This window comes from Vulpes lagopus, chromosome 23 (assembly GCF_018345385.1).
Source record: "Vulpes lagopus strain Blue_001 chromosome 23, ASM1834538v1, whole genome shotgun sequence".
Taxonomy (NCBI): Eukaryota; Metazoa; Chordata; class Mammalia; order Carnivora; family Canidae; genus Vulpes; species Vulpes lagopus.
Window position 1 is genome coordinate 62,672,851 of NC_054846.1, and position 16,797 is coordinate 62,689,647.

Below are 16,797 nucleotides of genomic sequence, written 5' to 3' on the forward strand. Positions count from 1 at the left end.
AAAAAAAAAAAAAAACGTCAAGGGTCTGCTGTATTGACTCTTGATGGAGAGGGTTTTCAGAATTCTCCCTCTATCAAAACTAAATCAGTTCCTTTTTATCAGGGCTCCTCTGATCTCAAGATAGCTTCAGCCTCTAATGCCAAGCCTGAAACTCCCATGAATGGCTGAACAGACTCACATTGGTGACAGAGGGTCAGCAGAGCGTGTCATGTATTTATGACACTACTTTTATTTTTCTTCGTGGCTATTATTTGCTTACCAGGCACGCACACATTCCTCACTTTTTTAAAAAGATGGCCCTGAACCCCAATCCAAGGACCCATGTGCGTTCAGAGAGTTTCCAAGATGCCTGAGACAAACTTCCCTGTGCTTCTACCCTGACTTCCCTCCCCAGATCTGAGGGGCATTCTCAGTTCATGTCCACTGCACCTCTGTGCAGATATAAAGCCCCACTCTTGGCCTTTTTCTCACAAGAATGCCAGCCACACCTGATATTTTGTAACACTTAGTAATGAGGGGAAGTATCACCTCACCACCATGCATGGCTTTCATCAACAAGCTGGATCTATGGTCCAAGCACATATTCCCAAGTGTGACCCCTGAGTGGGGTTCTGTCACCCCCCCAAACATTACTTCCAAGCCCCCTGATTTTGGAGAACACCCTTTTCTCTACCTTACTACATCAGTAACCCTTTGGCTTATACATATGGAACTTCTGGACAGTTCTGAACACTTCTGATCATATTCAATGGCCTGTTATTGACAGCTATTGTTGTCGTTTTTTTTTTTAGTGAGTTCAAAAATGTCTTCAAATGATCTACCAAAACGAATAATTTATGTGCATCTAGAAACTGAACAAATACTCTTCTGCTACTTTAAATTAGTGTCTTCACAGTTCTGATATATGCATCAGATTCAAAAATACTCTTTAAGAAGTGTCAGCATTCAATTCACTGTCCTCTGCTTTTGTTTCTGCTATCTGCATTTGTTTTTGGAATAAATTGTTAACTAAGAACACCGGCACTGGGCCAGGCAAAGTGTAGCACTGCTGGGGTAACTCAGATACCCTTCCAGTTTCGAGCACGGTGTCGGAATTGCATAAACACCACAGTGCAGCATGAGAGTGTTGCCATGACAGCCTGGATTCATTTTTCTGATTAGCTTTTCAACAGCACACTAGTAGTGGGGAGTCCACATTGTCCACCCTGACGTTAGAGACACACGCCACTAGCGTTGTCCTCTCCTACTTCGTCTTTTCCATCATGGGGTCTCTTCCAATTAATTCCAGCACTAAAGTCACCAAGCAGGAAGGCTCTTAAGTGTGTCTCCGGTCACAAGAATACAGGCTGAGGTTCCCGTGTTTCCCTCTTAGTATCTTCTGTAGCATCAAATGTTAGAACATAAGCAGTACTAATACCAGCATAATAGTTCTCTGCTAAGTTTCAGCAAAAGGTCAGAAAATTCTTAATTAATTTCAACTGGAGTGCTTTACAGTTATAATTTTGATCAGAAAGCCCCTGGTTGTCAAGAAACTTCAAGGATTCTGTTATCCTTCACAAATGCACTTTTTCCTTTAAACATCATGCTAATAAAAGAAAAAAAAATCCTTTGAGGGACACCTGGGTGGCTCAGCAATTGGGCGTCTGCCTTCAGCCCAGGGCGTGATCCCAGAGTGCCAGGATTGAGTCCCATATCAGGCTCCCTGCAAGGAGCCTGCTTCTCCCCCTGCCTGGGTCTCTGCTTCTCTCTGTGTGTCTCTCATGAATAAATAAATAAAATCTTTTTTTAAAAAATCCTTGGGTTTACTGCAAAATCTCATGCCTTCTTACACTGGACACACAAAATGTCATTCAAACTGTTCTTGATGGGGGATCCCTGGGTGGCGCAGCGGTTTGGCGCCTGCCTTTGGCCCAGGGCACGATCCTGGAGACCCCGGATCGAATCCCACGTCGGGCTCCCGGTGCATGGAGCCTGCTTTTCTCTCTGCCTCTCTCTCTCTCTCTCTCTCTCTCTCTCTGTGTGTGTGTGTGTGTGTGTGACTATCATAAATAAATAAAAATTTTAAAAAACTGTTCTTGATGCATAAAGGTCATCTTAAGCATCAGTTACTTGGCTACAAAACAGAGTTCTGAGGACCTATCAAAATACATAAAATTTCACTGTATTGCTTACATTAAGTACTTTTATTAGATGCCCTAAAACTCTATGCTTTTAATTCCCGTGCCTTTTAAATTTCATTTCATCTGTTTTCTTTTTCCCGTTTCTTACATTACTAGTACTTCTTACTGGCACTTACCAAAAAGAACTTTGATAACCCCTGTACAGTAAGTACTACGTCAATCTCTTCCAATCTGTTAGGGGTACCTGGCAAATTAAAACCAAGCCCCTTAAAGCTTTACATAAACGAAGACGCCTGAAAGGAAGTATGAAATGTTCTGCAGTGGTCAAAATACATGAACTGTAGCTCATGGACCTTAGGACATCTCTCTTGCTTTATACCACGAAGGTCCCAACGGGGTAAGTGAAATTGCGTAAATGTGAGCTTCAGATCCTTGTGGTGTTATCCTCATGCCGGCTAGCTACAGAGCCCATGTTCACGTCATTTTCTGCTCAAGACATTTCGGTGGGCTCGGTAAGGCTATGCTCATGACACCTACTTCACAGATGAAACACAACATCGGTCAACATGTGGCCAAGCCTGGCCTGAAACACCAGCTGCCTCTTCACCCAGCCAGTGTGCCCTGCCCTGCCTTCCCTGTGCGTCTGTAGCTTTGCAAACATGCTGTGATCCCACCAGAAATGGAACGAAGGACAGCATGTCAGGATCTCCCTGGTGGACAGTGTGGAGACAGAAAGAACCTGAGAGACATCAGGAACTCACAGAGCAGGAAGTGAGAGACAAGTTCTAGGCCATCCAGTTGTCACACAGCTTTCCCCACGTCATCTCCCCGTCAAGCTGGGGCCTGGAACCTGCCAGGACTTCAGACTAAATGCATCTTCTACTTGCTGGTCCCTTTCACACACTCAACGCCTCAAAGGCCCACTTGGCAAGGACCCTGAAGGCAGCACACCCTTCTCCACTCCGAGGAGGGTGGCTGCCTCTGAAACATAATCGGCGGAGACAAGCCAACAACGGTGCCAGCTGAATACATCTTGCTCTGCTGCATTGTGTACACTTTAGTAGCTGGCTCTTAAAGGAGACCCACCAGGGTGCTGAGGGGAGAAGAAAACAATTTTAGCCTGAAGAGGCCAGACTTTCCCATCAAATTTAACAAGTCTACCCAGTGGCCCTGGACTGAGGTGCTAAGGGGTGTGATAAAGGAGCCCCATGTGACAATCCTGTGTCTTCTGGGTGCCTTCACCAAACAGAATGGGGTGGAAGAACGGAGAGTAAAGTGTCATATACACCTTCCTCTCCTGCCTGCAGATGCTGCTGCAGGACGGCTACTCTCCTACTTCCCTCCCCCACCCCCACCCCCCCAAAAAAACCCACAACATTTTAATGCAAGAATGCCCAAGGTCTCCAGCCTCTGCAAAAGTCATCACAGTTTTAAAGAGCAAATGCCAAACATCTCAGCTGGCCTCAGGTTTTCTCAGGCCCCGCAGGGCAGCCTAACCCCAGAGCAAAACTGAAACCCTAGCAGGGCAGGAGCTCTTCCCCTCCGGGAGGCATGACAAACAGCTGGGACCTAAAGCAAGTGCGCCTGGGCGGTCACCCTGCACTCGGGACCGCCCTCCCCCTTCAGTTAGGATCCTAGGGGCTCCGCAGGAGTGGTTCACACTTTCTACAGGGTTCAACAGGGGTGGGATGACCAAAGGGAAAATTCAGACAAGCAATGACTAGCGGAAAGGGCTGTGGGAGGGTCTTCAGATCAACAGCAGCCCCAAGTCCATCCCACCCTGTCCCCAGTACACACGTGCTCTCTGCCCCTGTTTTTCACAGAAGTTGCTCCAATCCTTCCGCGCCTCCCCACGCTCTCCCTGCCCCCCCCCCCCCCCAGCAGACACACAGTTACATAAAAACATCTTAAACACGGGACCCAGCTCCCTGGGTCCGGGGCAGGCCCGGGAGACCACGGGGCGCTGGGGCGCACGGGCTGATCTTCAGTGGGGGTTACATAATCACGCAGACAAGCGCTGGAGAACGTTCCGCGGGGGCCAGCTCAGCGCACACCCCATTCTCCGCCACCCCCAAGGCCCAGAGCGCGAGCCCGTTTTACCACCCCCGAGGCGCGCACACACCATGCGGCTCAGCGCGGCGGAGGGGAGCGGGGAGCGGGGAGCGGGGAGCGGGGAGCGGGGAGCCGGGGGCGCACCTGGCTGCAGCTGCCAGACACCCAAAGCCCGCTGCACCCCCCAAGTCCAAGGGAGGGCCGAGCCACGAGCCACGGAAGTTGCCACCCCAACCGGGGGGCCGGGTGCCAGGACGGCCAGGCCTCGCGGCCACCTGCGGACAGGTGCCAGGCGGCACCACCAGGGTCTCTAATGTGAAAAGACGGTAACGAGTGGGGCCCGGCTTGGAGAGCGAGTGCGGGGGCGGGGGCGGGGGCCGCTTGGCCAGCGGCAGCGCCAGGCTCCCCAGCGGGGCTGGAGTTCGCTGTCTGGGTCCGCTGGCAGGGGAGGCAGCGCGGTCCGCTTCAGGGGCGCGCGGGGCCGGGGGTCCCGGGGTCCCGGGAGGGCGGGGGCTGCGCGCGGGGGGCGCGGGGCGAGGCCGCCGCTGGAGCACGGGGCGTCCCGGGGCGCGGGGGCGCTCGAGGCCCCGCCGCGCCCCCGCCGCGCCCCCGCCGCGCCCCCGCCCAGCAGCCGCTCAGCCCCCGCCGCGGACGCGGACGCGGTGCCCGCGAGCGCGAGCGGCAACCACAAGATGGAAACGCAGCGCGCCGTCGCCGTGGCGGCCGCAGGCAAAAAGCACAATAAATAAAGCCGGCGCCAGGGCTGCATCCGCCGCACAGAAGTCCCGAGTCCCCTACCTCCGGCCTCGGGTGGCGCGCTGGCCCGCGTCCTCGGACCCCGCGGATCCAGCAGCCCTTCTTCACGGAATATCCCGGCCAGTCGGGGCTTGGGGCGTTTTTCTCATGCACACCTGTTTCAAGTAAGGGGTAGAGACCTCGTTGAGAGAACGGTCCGTACAGAACAGCGCGTGCGTGCACCTGTCCCCCGGGCATGCACGGAGTCTGCACACACACGTAAGCGCACGGAGCGTACGCGGACATGGGCCGCGAACTAGGCGGCCGGATAATGGGAGCGTCGGCTGCTTGTGAGCATGCTCGCGCCGGGCGCAGATCCACCCTCCGCTATTCCTCTGAATAAATATAAATCACGACCAGAAACCCAAACAGTAGCATCCCTCCTGGGCTCCTGCTGCTGAAAGGCGCGGAATGAATCCAGCCCGCAGACACAGAATCTAATCAGCAGCTGTTTGCTGAAGCCGGAGCCAACCCATGCCTCGCTCGTCTTTGCCACTAAGAGTCCAGACCTTTTTTGAAAGGGGTTTTAACCTTTTAAAGATACAGAGCACCAATTATCACCACTTCTGAATAGCTACTCCTCCGAGCGCACGAAGCCTAGTCCCACGCCTACAGCCACAGGGCCGGCTGTGAAATCATGACAGAGTGGTCGTGATTTCATTTATCTGTGGCTTTTTAACAACAACAACAACAACAAAATATATATATATATATATATATATATATATATATATATATATAGATAGATAGATAGATAGAGAGAGAGAGAGAGAGAGAGAGAGAGAGAATGCAAATGCAAGGTGTAGAGCTAGAGACACACATCTATTGCAGTGATGGGCTTCTCAGTGACTAATCAGCATGTTATGTAAACGCTATGATCCTTCACTTCTGAACACACATATTCACAGGGTCAGACAATGCAGGGAGACGACTGTCAGCACAGAGGGCGCCCCTCGCAAGCCCCAACTGCTGTCATAGGACCAGGAAGCCTGCCAAAGGGGCTGGAGGAAGTGTGGGCTTCGCCACCTTAACAGCTAACCCCAGGGTGCTCTTTCCGAATCTTGCCCCACGGCTTCAGGTGCCATGTCCTCAAACTAAAGAATCATGCTGGCACTATTTCAAAAGTATAATGTAATCTAGGACCAGATCTTATTCCAAGACATTTTCTTCCTCCAACCAAAGTCTGGAATCAAAACTACCACCGGAACCTTTAGAGTCTCTAAGATTCAGACTTAGGCCCTTCTTCAAGACTGTGTTAACGACACTTTTTTTCTTTCTCTGGGCAAGGCTGAGCATCCAGGTAGCAAAATGCAGTGGGGGAGGGGGAGATAACCCCTAGCCCTAATTTAAAAAAAAAAAATTATTCATTAAGTATTTCAGCCACCCAGGTGGTATTTGTTCCAATTTTGTTTTAGCTTTTAAAGAGGTAAAAAAATAAAAATAGAAATAAAAAAAAAATAAAGAGGTTAGCACCAAAAAGGAACCAAAACTCCTAACCTCACTTATGCCTGAAAGGAAGGAAATTGCTCCTTTCTTTTTCACCCTGGGAGCCCCAGAGCTCCAGAATGGCACTGGCTGCTTCTCTCTCTGGTTTCCACCCAGCAGCAGCAGCAGCAGCAGCACCTTACCTGAAGAGCAACCCTGGTGTTCCTACAGCCACTCCCTGGGGCATGTCCCTCTAGCCCTAGTATCAGAGTCCATTCCTTCCTTTGGCAAACCACTAAAACCAATGGGCTGTCCTCTCCCACCTCGTGGCAGGCACTGCCTATGCTGAGCTCTCCCAGCCACACACACACACTCTCTTCTCTCCTCTCTTACAGGGCTCCTTAGCAGAAAATTATCATATTTCATGTGTCATCGCTCTAGCTAGCTGGGCCCGTCACCGATTGGCTGGGCACTGGCAGCCGGAAATGTCACCAGCCACACAGGTTGCAACTGGCTCTCCCACGGCCACCAGCGACCTGAGCCCAGGAGGCAATGTGACAAGGCTCAGACCTACCACAGGGGGCCCGGCACTCCTCTCCCTGGCCTGGCCCGGTGCCCTCTCCCAGCTTCTCTATGTACCCAGCCCTGGGGGGAGGGGACTGCCAGGGGATGTGGATGGAATCTCCAGCAGTGCTGGGAGCCAGGGCTGCCTCCAGCTGCTGAGAGAGGGAGCTGCTCAAATTCCTGTTCTTCCCAGCATGTTGGGGAAGAAACTGAAGATTTCTCCACTTGGTTTTAAAGATTTGGAAAAAGTGTTCCCGACAAAAACAGTCTCTCACATTTAAAAAAAAAAAAAATACAATGATCAGTGGGGCTGGGGTGAAGACAAGATTTCTTTTTTTTTTTTTAAGATTTTATTTTTTTACCCTTGGGAGTTTATCTGCTGCTGTTCTTCATTCCACATCCAACATCACATGCACCAAGGTGTCATAATCATGATATCCCAAGGCTGTCAGGGAACCCAGGAGGTGGCTCAGTCCATCCTCTTCCCTTGCACAGAACAGCCCTGACCCTCCAGAAAACAACCAGAGAAGGGAGGAAGGAAGCATGTTCACTTGGCTTGGCAATGCCTCGTGATACCCCACAAGTTTTTAAGAGTTAAATGGTCTTCGCAGTGACCAACTCGCATCACCGTGGCTGTAATGTAAGCTTGGTCCCTCTTGTCCTGTCTTCAGCAGGTTTAATGTGTCTTGCCATTTGTCTCACCTTATTCTGTTCTCCTTGACCAAATTAAACCCTACCTCTCTGGACCTTTTTGTGAAAGTTGATTCTCAAACCTTTAATTATGCTGCTTTATTCTTTAGTCTTTAAAGAAAAGCCTCCTAGAGCTAGGCTGAAAGGTCATTTGGTCCAGAAACCAAATGATGCTCCCCTCTATTTCCACTCTGGGGCTTTTTGTCTCTGGGATAATAAATTGGACACATACATTTATTCCCACTCCTCTGGGAAAAAAATTATATAACCAATATATGAGTGGCAGTGCTGGGAGCCGGAGAAAGATGCCATCAATAAGGCCAGCATTTTGGAGAATATGAGGAAGATGTAAAGTAGATGGAATGTGGGTTAGCAAGAGCTGATTAGTGCTGATAAAAGTCATGGTTCTGCATAGACCTCCTAAGAAGAAAGTGCACAGGTTTCCAGAAAAAAGTCCGGGAGAATCCCAAGCTCAGAGGATCAGAGAGTCAACGAGGGTCATGGGCATTGGTTCAGAAGCAAATTACAGGACATTGGGAACTAAGCTGATTCTGTCCACACAGAATGGAAGTCAGTTCACAGCATCTTTGGAAAATGGGAATTTTGTCCCTAATATGGGTAGAAGTCAAAGGCTGGATTGGGGCAAGACCCCAGCTCCTTAGGGAATGAGGAGAAGGAGGAGGAGGAGGTTATTTAAGTCATCTGATGAGAGACAAGATGTAACAGAGAGATCCCAAACATCCAAAGTTAGTCTGACAGGAGTTCCAGAAAGAGACAACATTGTTTATGAAGGAGAAAGCAATAATCAAAGAAGAAAAAGAAGAGGGATGTCTGGGTGGCTCAGTGGTTGGGCACCTGCCTTCAGCCCAGGTCGTGATCCCAGGATCCAGGATCAAGTCCCGCATCGCATCGGGCTCCCTGCAGTGAGCCTGCTTCTCCCTCTGCCTGTGTCTCTGCCTCTGTGTGTGTGTGTGTGTGTCTCTCATGAATAAATAAATAAATCTTTTTAAAAAAAGACTATTTCTTTGAGTTGAAGAAAGACTTTAGGCCTTAGAGCATATAAGTGTGAGTGCTATGCAGGGATATGCCCGAAAGAATACACAGTTCTAGGGCCCCTGGGTGGTTCAGTCGGTTGAGCATCTGCCTTCAGCTCGGGTCATGATCCTAGGGTTCTAGGATCAAGTCCCACATCGGGGTCCCTCAGAGAGGAGCCTGCTTCTCCCTCTCCTACCTCTCTCATACTCTCTCGCTCGCTATCTCTGTCTGTCTGTCTCTCTCTCTCTCTGTCTCTCAAATAAATAAAAAAATCTTTTAAAAAAATACACAATTCTAGATGTAGGCCAATACTCCAAGAACAAAGAGAAACAACTACAAGCTTCCTGATAAGGGAGAAAAATCAGGCTGCTTAAAAGAAAAGAAAATCAGACTGATATCATATTTCTCATCTTCAATGTTCTGTTAGAAGACAGTGGCACGATTTCTACAGACTTCTAAGAGAGTATTATTGTAACTCAAGAATTCTCTCAGCTGCCAAACTACAATTTCTCTCATATGTGATGACAAAAGAAAGACATGTTCAAAGACACAGAAATTATATCACCCCAATACCCTTTACTACATTTTTAAAAAATTACTTAAAGGTCTATTCTGGCCAAGAAAAAAAAAATAAGCCAGAATAATGGACTCAAGAAAGGAGAAGATATGTTATATAAGAAATGTAATGAGGAATAAAGTCAATAAAAGGTATGGTTACATATAAAAACAATTAATAATGCAGTTCTAAAGTTTAATTGCTAGAAGTTTTGAAATATGAGGCAGAAAGAGAGATATTTGGAATTAAACATTCATATGATCTCAACAACAACAACAAAAGGAAAATCTCAATAGAGATGAGTAAGTAAAATCACTAGAATAAAAAATAGGAGGAGAGGATCATTATGGGAGGCAATTAGAATTCCATCTATCTCCCCTCTTCCCACAGCCATATTAAAATGATAATAAGGAAGTTTTTTCAAGTCAAAATACACAATAATACAGAAAACAGGAGAAGAGCCATTAGCCAACAAAATTGAAAAAGAAGGGATACTTGGGTGGCTCAGCGGTTTAGTGCGGCCTTCGGCCCACGGCGTGGTCCTGGAGTCCCTGGATGGAGTCCCGCATTGGGCTCCCTGCATGGAGCCTGCTTCTCCCTCTGCCTGTGTCTCTGCCTCTCTCTCTCTCTGTGTGTCTCCCATGAATAAATAAAATCTTAAAAAAAAAAAAAAAGAAAAGAAAAGAAAATTGAAAAATAAGAATTGGGGTGGGGGGACTCATTTTACCAACTATAAATATACACTCTAATGCTATAGTAAATAAAACAGCATATAGTTCAGATCTGGAAACCTACAAAATGGATTAATAGAAATGAATAAAGTCAAGTAACAGATTCAAGTGTAACATTTGCTGTAAACTGCATTTTAAATCAATAGGGCAAAGAACATATTACTCAATAAATGTCAGACTGTGCCTATTTAAAAAAAATATTACTTTTCAATCATACCTTATACAAAATATATTCTATCTTCACAAAAAAAACACAAGAAAAAGTAGCTGTTATGATTGATCAATAAATCATAGAGTGTTATAAAGTTGGGTTTTGTTTTCCTAATAGTGTTAAGAAAATAATGTGGCTATCCACTCTCTGCTTAACTACCATATGGTAGGGCCCCAAGGATATCTATACTTCTTCATCTCTGGAAAACCTATTATCTTACATGGCAAAAAAAAAAAAAAAAAAGTGTGGTTAATTTAAGGATTTTGAGACAGGGAGATTATCTGGAATTATCAGGGAGGGCCCTAAGTGTAATCAAAGTATCCTTGTAAGAGGGAGGCGGAGGGCAGAGAGGAGGAGGCAATGTGAGCAGAGAGGTTAAGACTGGAGCGATGTGGCCACAAGCCAAGGAAACTGGGAAGCCACCATAAACCCAGAAGAGGCAAGGGACAGAGTCTTCTCCTAGAGGCTCTGGAAGGAGCACAGCCCTTCTGATCTCTTGAGTTTAGCCAGTGAAACTGATTTCAGATTTCTGGCCTCCAGAACACTAAGCAAATAAATACCTTGTGTTAAGCTACCAAGTTTGTGGTCATCTGGTACAGTGGCCATAAGAAACCAATACGGGCACCATGATGAGACAGAGTACTTCCTATGGGATCTATAGTGATTAGGGCCTGCAAGAACACTCACTCTGTGTCTGGTGCTGCTAAATTATATACATACCTAATTTCATTTAATTTGCATGGGAGAGTTGTAGTTACCATGACCCTAGCACTTAGTAGCACGCATGCCCAGGCAAGTTATCAAACCTTCTAATGCTGCTTTATATCACCTGGAAGGTCAAGGTAAGAATGACACTTACCTGATGTGATTGTTGAAAACAAAGTACAATCATCTAAGTAAAGTGCTCAGTACAGTGCCTGGTGATAGGATCTCCATAAATAGTCCTTTATGCTGGGCTACAGCCTGTCTCTAGTAATCCTCTCCCTGATTCTAGTTCTTCCCTTTGGATACACACTACCTAACATTCAAATCTCTGAAGACAATGCCATCAAGAATGTGAGCTTCTCCAAACTAAAAGTAACCAATTCCTTCAATAACCACTCCTGAAAATTCATCCAGAGTCCCCTTCCATCCTGATCACCAACCCTAAACATGTTCTTGTACATCTTAGGGTTTGGTCCCAGACTCATCACCATCATTGTTTTGGAATAGGAGTTGGCAAACAATAGCCCTTCGTGCAGGCTACTTTTGTTTATAATCTGTGAGCTAAGAATGGTTTTAACATGTTTAATGGATTATTTAAAAAAAAAAAAAAAAGCAAGCAGGGGCACCTGGGTGGTTCAGTCAGTTGAGCATCTGCCTTTAAGTTCAGGTCATGATCCCAGGGTCCCGGGATCGCCCAGCAACGACAATAATGATAATGAGCGGAGAGCCTGCTTCTCCCTCTCCCTCTGTCCCTCCTCTCGCTTGTGCTCTCTCTCTTTCTCAAATAAATAAAATCTTAGAAAAAAAAGAAAAAACAATTTGCAACCATACATGACCTGCAGCGTCTAAAATATTTACTATTTGGCTCTTTTTAGAAAAAGTTTGCCAACTCCAGTTCTACAAGATACTATACTTCTATCAACACAATGTAACATTGCCCAAGACTTTTTTTTTTTTTTTTTTTTTGGCAAACAGATTGCATTATTGTATCATATGATTTAATTATAAGACTCCAAATTGTTCAATCAGTATCCATTCTCCTCTCCTTACCTAGCAATAGTGTTTTAGCTAGGTCCATGGCTACTAGTTAAAGACTATGTTTCCTACCCTTGCCTTGTAGGAAGGTATGGCCAGGAGGCTAGGTTCTAGCCAGTGGGAAATAAGCAGAGGTAAACTGTAAAATTTCCTACTCCTGCTCTTAAAGGGAAGGATCGTGCCCTCTCTTCTCTCTTGCCTTTCCCAGTGACTGGAAACTTGAACCTGATAGCCTTGTGTACAAAGGGTAGCAGAGCAACAAGATAGAAGGAGCCTGGGTTTCTGGTCCTGTCATCATTCCACCCTATACTGCTTATTCTCAGTTTATCAGAGACAAATACACTTTTCATTTATTTATACCATTGTTATTTTAGGTCTATGATAGCAACTGAGTCTGTGCCCTAACCAATACAACTATCAATTTCATCTCCCAGGTATTTTTCACATTTGTGGCTGCCAGCCACACATCTCTCCCATTCTGCACTCATGCAGTTCATTTTCTAGGCCCCATCACAAGACCTTACATTTAGCTCCATTATATTTCATAGCGTGAGAATCAGTCCATCATTTTACCCTGACATCTGGGACCCAATTCCATAATCCCAAGTAGCTTCCATCCTTTCTCATCTCATATCACTCTGCAAAAGGCACTTTAGTTGTAGCACCCTAAAGCCAGTGCTCATCAACACCTGATCAAGATTAAGAATGATGTAAGGAAAAGGAGAGTGACCTCAGTTTATGGGGAAAGAAATAACAGATTAAGCTAAATTCAAATGAAGGAGGAAGAGAAGATGGAGATAAGCAGTTATGAAGCGCTTAATACATTCCAGGCACTCTGTTGGGAATTCCTCCATTATTATGTCATTTATTAAATATTCCATTCACTCATTCATTCATTCATTTTGAAAGTTGTAATTTTAATTTTCTGATGTGGTAACTACAAACACCTCCTGCTGGGGCAGAAAACCACAGCTCATTCAAATCCCTCTTAGCCTGAGTCCATGTGCACACCCACCCTCCTTTGGCTACCAGCATTCCTTGCCAGGTTCCAGCCAAAGATGAAAATACTCCAAGCACTTGTCTAAGAGTTGTCCAATGTAGAACACTAGACAGTATTTCCATAAACCTCTACTACACTGGGTCATCTTGAGACAGAAAAGAAGTTCATGTTGGCCCTCTGTAGAACTGCACAGCAGGACGGAGCAGGTGGCTTCTGAGTGGTGTCAGACCATCTGGGTTCAAACTCCGTGGACCTTGAGTCAATTGTCTAATCCTTTCTTGCTTAATTTCCTTATTTGTAAATTAGGGTTATATTAGCCTTACCACAAAGCCAGATTTCCCACCTAGCTTGCAGATGATGAATGTGAGGCTTTTGTTCTTTGTCTGAGGTGACCATCAGATGAGGATTCAACCCTAGGTTCATTTGATTCCCACCTCATGCTCTTTCCTCTTCCAAAAATAAAGAAGGAAGATATGATGATAAAGGCAGAAAATAAGTTACCATATCATGCCAAAAATGGTGATCTGCCCACCAGAGAGGTAAGGTCAGATGACTCTTCATGTGAAGCCTAAGATGACAGTGAAATGAAGTTAATGGTGGTTTTCTTTCAAATTCCTTAGAGAAGATGTCACTGGTTAGAGTGGAACAATACCCCAGGATGGCTCAAGTCCTTCTTTCCACATGCTTCAGCTTGTCTGGAGGCCTTGGTGGGGTGGTTTCCAATGCCAGAAAAAAAACAGCCAAGGCCAAGATGTATCCCCCTTCTTGCTTTTGCTTACCTAAAAGTAAATAATTTGGTATCTAAAGTCACACACACACACACACACACACACACACACACACACGTACACACAAGCACACACACTCACAATAAAACCTTGGAGGACTTAAACCTTAATATGTGAGGAAGTCCATCAGGGACCTCAGGGACCCATGGCAGATGTTAAGTATCACCAGGAAGTACACAGATTCTCCAGCAGGAGTGTTTTTATGACTGGAAATATTTTTTTAAGTATATTAAGATAAATTAAGAAAATATGTGAGCTAAAGTTCCTGGCAGCCTGAGGATCCTGTTTGTGACTGTATATCAAGATTCCTGTAGACTTTTGGAAAAATATAGGTTCTCCCAAGTTTCTACAGGGGGGCCTTGGTAAATGTACATCTTTAAAGTTCCATAGGTAATTCCAAAAATCCTAGTGAAGAATTACTACTGGCTTCTGCTGTAGAAATCTATGGTCTTGGGACTCCTAGGTGGCTCAGTGGTTGAGCATCTGCCTTTGGCTCAGGTCATGATCCTGGGGTCCTGGGATTGAGTCCCACATCAGGCTCCCCACAGGGAGCCTGCTTCTCCCTCTGCCTGTGTCTCTGCCTCTCTCTGTGTGTCTCTCATGAATAAATAATTAAAATCTTTTAAAAAAAAAAAAGAAAGAAAGAAAGAAAGAAAGCTATGGTCTTATCAAATTTTGCCAAGTCCAGATACCAATAGAATAAATGTGATATAGACATTCTAACAGATGAAGGAGTCTAAAAATCACATCCATAGACTCAGTCTATTAACAGTATTACATAAATACCATTGGCTAAAGTCAGGATAAGAAATGGAGTTGGAAGGTATAGGGACAAGGGCTTTCTGATATGCCAGAAAGTTGGAGGCAGAGACTGCTCAGATAACCAGCTCCTGAAGTCTGATTCTACTTTTTCTCCCAGATGATGATATGGCCTTGCCAGATTGAGTTTGAATTCAAGAACCAGAACCCAATGATGATAAGGATTCTCTTCTAAGGAAGCATTAAGCCACGTGATTGGAGAAGTTCCTCCTGTGTTGGAAGCTTCTGGAGCAAAAGGAGTATGATGTAGCACAAAACAAGCTTCTCAGACCTTGTAATATCTTACATTGGGTAGCCAGTGACATGGCGGTCATGTGCCCTAAATGGGGACTCTGGGTGCCTACCAGTTCCTGTACTGACCGGCCACATGAATCCCACTCCATATGACCACCTGGCTTCTGGGCAGTTTGCATATCCATGCTAAATAAACTCCATGTGTGTTTGATGTATGGGAAGGGGGAAGTTTCCCTTCTGGCAACTCACAGCCCACCCAAAAATGCTGCAAGGATAAACATGGGGAAGTCATAATAAAAAGCAGATTTAAGGCCACAACTTTAGAGAGGAATCTTAAAAAATGATAGGAGCAGGATCAGAAATCTCAGTCAGACTGGAAAAGGGCTCTGACTAGTAAAGATCATGAATAAGCACCACAAATTATATGTAATTTATTACATTCACCTGGGATCAAAAACTCACATGCCTTCAGGGACCATACAAATAACATAAGAGTATGAAACCGCATGGTATATGCAGAAGAGAGCTATAGCGATCATGCTTCCTTGCAAATCTAATAAACAAACAAACAAAAGCTGTGTTGGCTAGAAACAGTTTAAATCAGAAGATGAACTGCCAATTTGTACCCCCTGGCCCCAGTGATTAATCCATAAGAGTAGAGGAAAAAAACTTTCATCCTTTCTTAGATAAAGATAATTAACTTTAAAAAAGTATTTTAAAGTCATCATCACCTCCAAGACCTAGTTGAGACAGGATAAAAAGCCAAAGTAAGATCTAGAAAGAGTTAATAAGGAATGCTCTAAAAAGAGGATGTCTTCAAATAAATTGGTCAGATGGTCCCATCAGTAATTCTCAGGCTGGAGTTCCAAGAGCAGAGTGAATCACAGGGGGCCGAGGTAGTGTGCATGTGCAGGATGCTCTTCTAAACAAGTCTCATTTAGAGTCTAAGGGTGTCCATACTACTCCCTGATAGTACAAAAGAGCTTTTATTTATTTCCTTGGAGCTATTTTATCAAAAATTCTCCCAATTTTTTGTTTTCTTTTTATTTTTAAATAATTTTAGACTAATAAAAGGGTTGTAAAGATTACACAAAGAACCCCCACATATCTTTCACCCAGGTTTCCCTGAGGGTAATTAATATCTCATATAACCATAGTACAATTATCAAAACCAGGAAACTGACATTGGTACAATGCTATTAACTATAAATTTTCCTCTAATTTTGTCAGTTTTTCCACTAATGTTCTTTTTCCCTTCTAGGTTTCAATCCAGGATTGCACATTGCATTGAGTTGTCTTTTCTCTTGGGTCTCCTCTGATCTGTGGCTATTCCTCAGTCTTTCCTTGTTTTTTATGCCCTTGACACTTTAACAGAGCATTGGTCAGGTATTTTGTAGACTGTCCCTTAATTTGGGTTTGTCTGATGTTCCCTCGTGATTAGAATGGAATTATAGTTTTCGGCAACAATACCACAGAAATGATGTGGCTTCATACATCCAATCAGGGCGGGGGTCATAATGTCAGTATGTGTGGTGATATGAACCTTGATCCCTTGGTTAAGGTAATGTCTTCGAGATTTCTCCACTATAAAGCTACTATTTTTCCCTTTGCAGTTGACAAAAATTGGAGGAGAGTACTTTGAATCCATGCAAATGTCTGTTTCTCTTCAGACTTTCACTCACTAATTTTAGGATTCATTATGTGAACTGTCAGCAATTATGGCTGTGGTATTCCAATGGTGACTTTCTATTTCCCTTATTCTCTACATTTGTTAACTGGAATTCTTCTATGAGAAGAATTATCCTTTCTCCCCATTAAATAACCAGATTATTCTACTTTGGTTTTTACCAATATGAACTCATGGATATTTATTTTGTTGTTTGAGTTATAGCCTAATATATTGGGTTGTTGTTGTTGCTATTGTTGTTTGGCTAAAATTGCTCCAGCTTTGACCGTTGAGACCTCTTTCACAAGAGCTCCTGTATTTCACATAATTCTGTTGTTTTAGTTGTTGTTTTTTTGTTGTTGTTGATTAGC

The 16,797-nt window shown here is 45.0% G+C and overlaps 1 protein-coding gene across 2 annotated transcripts in view; it reads right to left on the reverse strand.

The window, feature by feature from the left end:
- The window catches only part of HIVEP3 (HIVEP zinc finger 3), a 457,593-nt gene that overhangs the window by 360,451 nt on the left and 80,345 nt on the right, over positions 1 to 16,797 (reverse strand). The window contains exon 2 of one of the 2 annotated variants that reach the window (XM_041738462.1): positions 4,971 to 5,083. The gene's annotated coding sequence lies outside the window, so the exon portion shown is untranslated. Of the gene's footprint in view, positions 1 to 4,970; positions 5,434 to 16,797 lie in introns of those variants that run through there. The other variant, XM_041738466.1, reaches the window with a different exon arrangement.